Source organism: Pteropus alecto, unplaced genomic scaffold (genome assembly GCF_000325575.1).
Source record: "Pteropus alecto unplaced genomic scaffold, ASM32557v1 scaffold7, whole genome shotgun sequence".
Taxonomy (NCBI): Eukaryota; Metazoa; Chordata; class Mammalia; order Chiroptera; family Pteropodidae; genus Pteropus; species Pteropus alecto.
The window spans coordinates 13093265-13101588 of NW_006494614.1; positions in this window are offsets into that span (position 1 = coordinate 13093265).

Here is an 8324-nt window from a genome sequence, read left to right on the forward strand (position 1 = left end):
TTTGAGTGTACTTTGTGTATTTTTTATCTGCAAGCCTATTAATGTATAGCTACACCATCCCTTTCCTTGTTCTTTTGACTGATTCTATTAACGAACCATTCATTCAGGCACAAACACGGCTGATTCTAAAACACAAGGAAGTACAATTATAGATGATTACTTACAGCAAAAGTACATTCTATTTGATGAGGATTCTATATTCTTTTTTGGAATAACCTGTGCACATGGCGGGTCTTCAATTCTATTTACAGTTTAAAGATCCATAAGTACTATCAGAACTATTACAACTAAAAACCTCAGGGACCATACATATTCTATTCCTTAGTCATTGCACTGAGGGTCCAGGGTAAGAACACAGAAAATAGACTATCTTGAGTAGGACGTCTTTTATGAAGATCTAAGCCCCAGAAAATATCAATCCTCTGCTACCAGTTCCATCCCCTCTCAGTTTCATAAGGCACCTGCATCCACAGGCCTTCTCTTCAGAACCTTATCAGAATATATGGCTTGTGGCAGACACCACTGCTTTTGTGCGGAGTGCTTTCTGATCAGATCTACTACTACTTATGAGCCCACAGCATTCTATAACTAGTATCTGCCTACCCGTCAACCCTCGGAAATCTGGGCTTTAGCATTAGGGTCCATTCCATATTGCAAAAACTCTAAATTTCCGTTAAATGCCTAAAACATTGAAACCTTCTTCTTTCCCACCCATACATACTAAGGACTCTAGGTAGGTCCAAGACCTAAAGGCACATTAAATAACAGGTAATCTTACTCAGAATAAGATGGACACTTGGTAGTTATGTAGCCATTCAACGGCCATCATGCTTTGAAGAGCCTCTTAGCAGTGAATGGTAGGAAAAGTGAAGTTTGAATATTTTTCTAATCCTTCCAAGGTACTAATCATTCTGTTTTAGTATTTCAATCATTAACAGCCTTTCTTTTCAGTTTCTATAGAAGAGTCTTTAATGAAAAGCACATATACTCCTCAGCACCATCTGCAGCTTGATAAAGTTAGATCCTAGCCCTAATCAACCTATTTCCTCCCTTCTAGTTTAAACCGTAACGGGTTTATTTCTCTCCAGGTTTGCTGAAAGTTTTAATCACAACCACCCAAATAGTACAAATAAGAGGAAACATTATTCCCTACCTACACCTTCTTTATGGATTGTTGTAAAAAATAAATTTGAAAGTAGCCAGTAGAGAAGTCTGTAGGAGGTAGAGAGGTATCAAGCTTCATTACTAGAATAAAATGAGTTGTTAGTAAATTCAAGAACAAGAGGAATAGACTAGACTTTGTAGAGAAGCAGATCAAAAAAAGAAAGAGGTCAGATGTACCAGTATGCATCCTTGGAGCACAAAAGTGAAAAGGCAGGAACACAACAGGAGTCTGGCCCAGTGGAGCTAGTGTCAGAGCCTGCCCTGCACTTGAACCTCTCCAGGTCACCTGCCAGTTGGTCTCACCTTAGGGTATTTATAATACAGTGAAAAAGTTCTGATGCAGAGGACAGATATGCAGAATTGTACATGGCCTGGTTAACTTTGGAGAAAAGTTTGGAAGTGATTTGGGGGACGGGTTTGTGAAGAAGGCCAAAAGTGAAGTCAAAGGGGAAGAATATTTATAAAATGGTTAAATTGAGCCTGCTTATTAGAGAAGGCTGAGTGGAATGAAGCATTTTTGTTCTTGTTTTTTAACTCTCACCAGCTCCAGGCAGTGTAAATAACCATACACGTGCATGCCCTCGTCTTCTAATAGCTAGCTGTTTCGCTCATTATCATAACCACATGCAAGGAGCCTTAATGAGAACAGCCAGGTGCTCACTCCCCTGGCTTGGGGCGGGAGCATTCACTGCAGCCCAGTCCTTCATACATAGTAGGGGCTTAGTAACAAATCACTTCCTTTTGTCCCATGACCTCTATCTACAAATACAATCCTCTACTTCCTCCAATACTGAGATTGTATCTACTCTCATACTTAGGCACAACTACCACTACCAGCAGGATAACAGGATAACGTTGGATTTGCATCTCTACCTCTCCTCTCTCCTGAGTGCCAGCCCCTATTCCCAATTCCTCATCATTCTCAAAAAAGTCAGCATGTTTGAAACCAGCTCATTTTTTCTCCCTGAAACCAGCTGCCCACTCCTCTGGGTTTCAACACTCTTTAGTCAGTCAGTTCTAAACTTTGAGGCGTTCTTGCTGCTGTAACAAAATGCCATAGATTAGGCGCCTTAAAAAACATTTATTTCTCACAGTTCTGGAGGCTGGGAAGTCCAAGATCAAGATGTCTGGGTGATGGTTTGCTTCCTGGCTTGAAGATGGCTCTCCCTGTGTCCTCACATGGTGGAAAACAAAGAGACACAAACTTTCTCTTATAAAGCCATTAATCCCATTCATAAGAGCTCTGCCCCCATGACATCAGCTTATCTTAATTACTTCCCAAAGACCCCACCTCCAAATACCATCACGCTGGGGGATAAAATTTTGACATGAGTCTAACCAATGTATTGTATTCTTGAAACTAATAATAATGTGCTTGTAAAAAAGATTTTGACATGAATTTTGAGGAGACATGTTCTGTGCAAACATTAACTCTTTGTCACATAGAATCATCAAACCTATAGCCAGTTTCTTCAAAATAATGTTTATATCTGCTTCTTCCCTTTCCAACATCCACCACCAGTGACGCCCAGTCAGCATTTTACTACTTACTTTTCTGGTAGAGGTTTAGTTGATTTTTTCTACCCCAATGCTCTCCTCCCTTCAAATGGTCTGCAAAACAGCACTGCCACATAGTTCTTCCTAAAACTGCTTGAAGTATATCCCTGACCCACCTCACCTGTGGTTTTTTAGGTATAAATGTCACGATCTTTACCCTAGCCTTCAAGGCACTGCTTAGTCTAATCCCAGCCTTCCTCTCCATACTCCATTCCAGACCTCTAATCACTTAGACAAACCTCGCTGTTAATTTTCTATCACTGCTTTAACAAATTGCCACAAATTTAATGGCTTAAAACGGCACAGATTTATCATCTTACAGTGCTTTAAATCAGAGGTCCAACACAGTTGTCATTGGACTAAACTCGGGGTTTCGGCAGGAGACTAGGAGAGAAAGTTTCCTTGCTTTTTGCAGCTTCCAGAGGGCAACGGCTTTCCTTGGCGGATGCCCCACTTCCTCCATCTTCATAGCCAGCAACGCTTATATCTTTCTGAACAGTCTTCTGTGGTCACATCTCCTTCTGACTCAATACTAAACTAGGAAAGCTGCTCTGCATTTAAGGACCCACGTGATTAGATTGGGTGCATCTGGGTAACTCAGGACACTCTTCCCATCTTCCCATCTCAAGAACCTTAACATCTGCTAAGCCCATTTTGCCATTACAGTAATACTTTCACAGGTGGCTACCTCAGGGGGAGTGGTGGGAGCATTATTCTGCCTATCGCACTCCCCTCATTCAACCCAAATACTAATCCTCTAGCCATACCATCTATACTACCACCTTTGCTTATGCTCTCATCCTTTTCATTTGGCCATCTCACTCCCACCACTTCCTTTGTTCAGCACACCAGGTTTTCATGATTACATTCCTCTCTGGAATATATATTCTGCATCTAATATCTGACTGTTTTTCCTGTGCACACACACACACACACACACACACACACACACACACACTCCATCTCTTTTCCTAAATCTAGAAGAATCAGTCCTATGATGATGACAATGATGACAATACTGACAAAGATGACAGGCCCACAGGCCTCTCAAGCACACTAATAAAGAGGAATCACTGCAGAGCTGCCACAGAAATAGGCTTAACAGTAAATAACTGCTATAATGTTTATGGAACCAACTAATAGTTAATTGTTTTTTAATTTTATATTACTGTATTTAAGATTGGGATGTAAATTTTCTTTAACCACTAATCAATTTTCTAAAATCTAAGAAGATTTCTATCTTCTAACAAACTATTTGCCTTTTAAACACACGCTGCTTTAATAAAAATTAGTGCTCTGCTACACAAATAAATAGGAATCGTACAATCTCAACAGATGTCATCAATGCATAGACTAAGGAAAATGAAAATCTTGAACCTCAAATTGCTCACCGGAGAAACCATTACCAAGATGAATGTCACATGACTTAATGCCTAAGTGTGATAGGAGCTGATTTTCCTACTAATTTGTTGGGTGCTAAAACAATTTTCTCATTGATTTCGTTCCTAGTTAAGTATGGAACTGTTTAGACTTTACAAAAGCAGGCTAAACATATTCCCATGCTGCCAGACTACCGGGCTGAATTTCTCTCATAAGAAGGACATGATTATACTCCATACAAAAATTCTTCCTAAGAATAACAGGTTTTCAGAGGGCAAGAGCATAACTGCTGTGCTCCCTGACCCAGTGGAGGGCTAGAGTAGAGCTGGAGGGCACCAGAGGAAAGGAAATCTAGTAGGTCTGAGTCAACGTACTACAGCCCTGATAGCCAAAGATATCACTGATATCTATAAAGATATGACAGTCTCCTAAAAGTTCAATGATGAGAGAGTATGTGAACAATAAATAAGACATAGCTGCATATAATTATCATCACAAATCAATTAGAATATGTTTTGCTATTTGGAAAATAATTACCCCGTTATTCTTTAAAAGTGCAGTAACAGCAACAGAGGGAAGGCTGAGAGATCTTTGAGATTACAAAAAATATAATAAATCATTCTAAATCTGTTGAATTCCTTGACAATATGCAAGAAATGAGCTAGGTGTCTTCTGCAGACCTCTCTTAATGCAGGGCTTACTCCCGCAGAATACAAAACAAGGTTTTTCAGCACACAGAGAACAAGTGAAGGTACCTGATATCGAGAGGTTTACTGGATGGCAGGAAAGATCAAATGAGTAGATATAACCAACTATGAATAACGCAACGAGTGATAGGAAGTGCAAATGGAGCACAGAAGCAAGATTCCTTTCACCTGGGATCTGGAGAGCCTGTTTTAGAAAATGTGGCTCTGGAGATGAATCTTAAGAATAAGTGGAATTTGGGCAAAACAAGATCTAAGGAAGGGAATTTAAAAACTGATTCTAAAATCCCTATAGAAATGCAAAGGACCCCAAACAGCCAAAACAACTTCAAACAAGAACAAAATTGGAAGACTTACACTTTCCGATTTCAAGACTTACTATAAAGCTACAGTAATCAAGAAGTATAATATTGGCATAAAATAGACAAATACAACAATGGAACGGAACATCTAGAAATAAACCAACACATATATGGACAACTGATTTTCAATAAAGGCACAAATCAGTGGAAAATTCATCTCAATAAGTAGTGCTAGAACAATTAGGTATCCATATACAAAGCTGATTCATACCTCACAAGGTACACAAAAATTAACTTGAAATGGATCATAGACCTTCATAGGAAACTTATACTATAAAACTTCTAGAAAAAAAGAAGAAACCTTATTAATCTTGAGTTTGGCAAAGATTTCTTTGATATAGCACCAAAAGTATAATCTATTTTTTAAATGGTAAATTGAACTTTTTCACAATGAACAACTTCCATTCTTCAAAGACACTGTTAAGCAAATGAAAAGACAAGCCTTAGACCGAAAAAAAACTATTTGCAGATCATATAACTGATGTATTTACATCCAGAATAAAGAACTCTCGAAACTCAATAATAATAATAATACCCCCCAATAAAACAATGAACCGAAGCCTTGAAAACACTCTCCACCAAAGATGTCCAGATGGAAGTAAAGATATAAGTAGAAGCTGAATACCATTAGTAATAAAATGCAACTGAAAACCACAATGAGATACAACTGCATACACATATTAGAATGGATAAAATTAAAAAGGCTGACCTTTTAAAGTAGTGTTGGAAAGAAAAAAGAGCAACCAGAATTTATATACACTGTGAGAAATTTAAATGATATAACAATCGATTCTGGAAAACTGTTTAGCAGTTTTTTAAAAAGGTAAGCACTTATCTACCATGTGACTCAGACGTTCCTCTTCTAGGCACTTAAGAAAATTAAAAGCATATGACCATACAAAGACTTATAAATAAATACTCATGGCAGTTTTATTATTAATAGCCAAAATTACAAATAACTCAAATGTCCATCAACACATAAATGGATAAAGAAATAATATATCTATAAAATGAAACATTACTCAGCAAAAAGTGGAATAAACTATTGATACGATAATCTGGATGAATCTCAAAATAATTATGCTGAATGAAAGAAACCAGACAAAACACAGTAGGCACTGCATGACTGCATTCATGCAAATATCTTGTAAATATAGACCAATAAACAGTGACAGAAAATAGATCAATGGTTTTCGAGGGAAGGGATGGGGAGGGAGAGATTATAAGGCATGAGCAAACTTTTGTGGGTGATGGATATGTTCATTATCTTGGGCATGGTAATGATTCCTTGAGTGTATACATATGTCAAAATGTATTAAATTATACATTTTATGGATATGAAATTATTTTTTCAAGTATACTTCAAAGTTTGTTTTTTTTTTAAATGCAATTTAGTTCTAACCCACCTCAATGTCGGACTGCAGAGAGATCAATCCCTCACCTACCTAACAGGAAGGAGAGAAGTTTGTATCATGGAAGATGACATCTTATATAATGACGATGAATTTTTCATTCACGATGTCTGCCAAATAATAAAAAAATTTCTAGACATACAAAGTGCTCAAGACTGTATGATTGATCATGAGAATAAGAAACATTAGACAAATGCAAACTCACAGATGATCCAAGTAGTAGGATAAGCAAATAAAAATTATAATACCTTTAATATGTTCAATAAAATAGAGAAAACGATGGACAAAATAGATGAAGGGATAAAGATTTTCACCAGAGAAATAAACTAAAATGTATTTTTAAGAAGAATCGAAAAGATACTCTAGAACTGAAGCTTTCAGTTCTGGAAACATGGTGAACTGAGCTAAGTTGGGTTCCTTTCAAAACTTTTAGTAATGCTGGATAAAACACAACAACAAAAACGATTTAGAGCTAATTATGAAGGAAAGAGAAGTTCCCAGGTGACAAAAAAGAAAACTTAGAGCCATAATGGGAAGCTCCTGGGCTGATGAGGGAAGGGGTTTTCACCTGCATAGTGAATGGGGTCATAATACCCATTCAGAAAAAAAAGTTCATACCAGAAGAAGAAATTCTCTTACCTTGCTGAGATCCCCCTGCATGAAAGGTATTGGAAGGGCCATATGTCTTCAGAGAAAGAAAGACTCAAAGAACTCTATACACTGACACAGGAAAGGGGTGAGGAAACTGGTCCTATCAGGGCCTCTGGGAGAAAAATAGCCTCCCTTCAAAAATCTAAACTACAAGCTCATGCTTCATGTTGGACATGGGATCCAAATTTATATTCTACTTATGATGTAGGAATCCCCAAGCCAAAACAAACAAACAAAAAGAACATAATTCGCAATTGATCAGATCACTTGGGTGCTAAGAACACAAATTTGTTCTCTAGGGAAACTTTATACAAACCAGGTGCATGGAACAATCCAGGGAAAAAAATAATAGTTGCTGAAAAGAAGCTCACACTACTACTACTATTACTACTACTATTACACACACACACACACACACACTCTCTCTCTCTCTCTCTCTCTCTCTCTCTCTCTCTCTGTCTCTCTCTCTGTCTCTCTCTCTGTCTCTCTCTCAAGACTAAGAACAACTAAGTTGGTAATAACCATGAGTAGAAATAGCAAATACCAAAACCCCAGGATGATTAGTATTAAAGAGCCTAAAATTATGAAAGAATTTTTTTAAAAGTATAAAATAAGTACAGGTGACTCATTTAAAAAATAATAGATCACAGAAAATATAATGAAAAAATCAGGACATCATAAAACAGAACAGTTCAATTTTTTTAAAGAACCAAATGAACTTATGGAAACAAATATATAACTATGGATATACAAAATTCAATGGGTGGGTTAAGCAATAGACTTTAACTTTCAGTATCTATTATGTTCATTAAAATTCAAGAGCAATCTCTAAAACACTTGTTTAAAAAGAGAATAAAAACAAAGGCACTAAAATGGAGCATGTAGAATAAGCCAGTCACTATTTTAAGTGCTTTATGTATTTTATCACTTTGAGGTGGATGTTATTCCTTTTTGTATATAAGGAAACTGAGACTCAAAGAGATTAGGTATCCTGGTTAAGACTGCACAAGTAGAAAGTGATAGATCCAAGCCCAGACAGACTATCTCTAGACCCCACATTCTTGACCACAACTGCATAGTATAAAGCGGGGGGC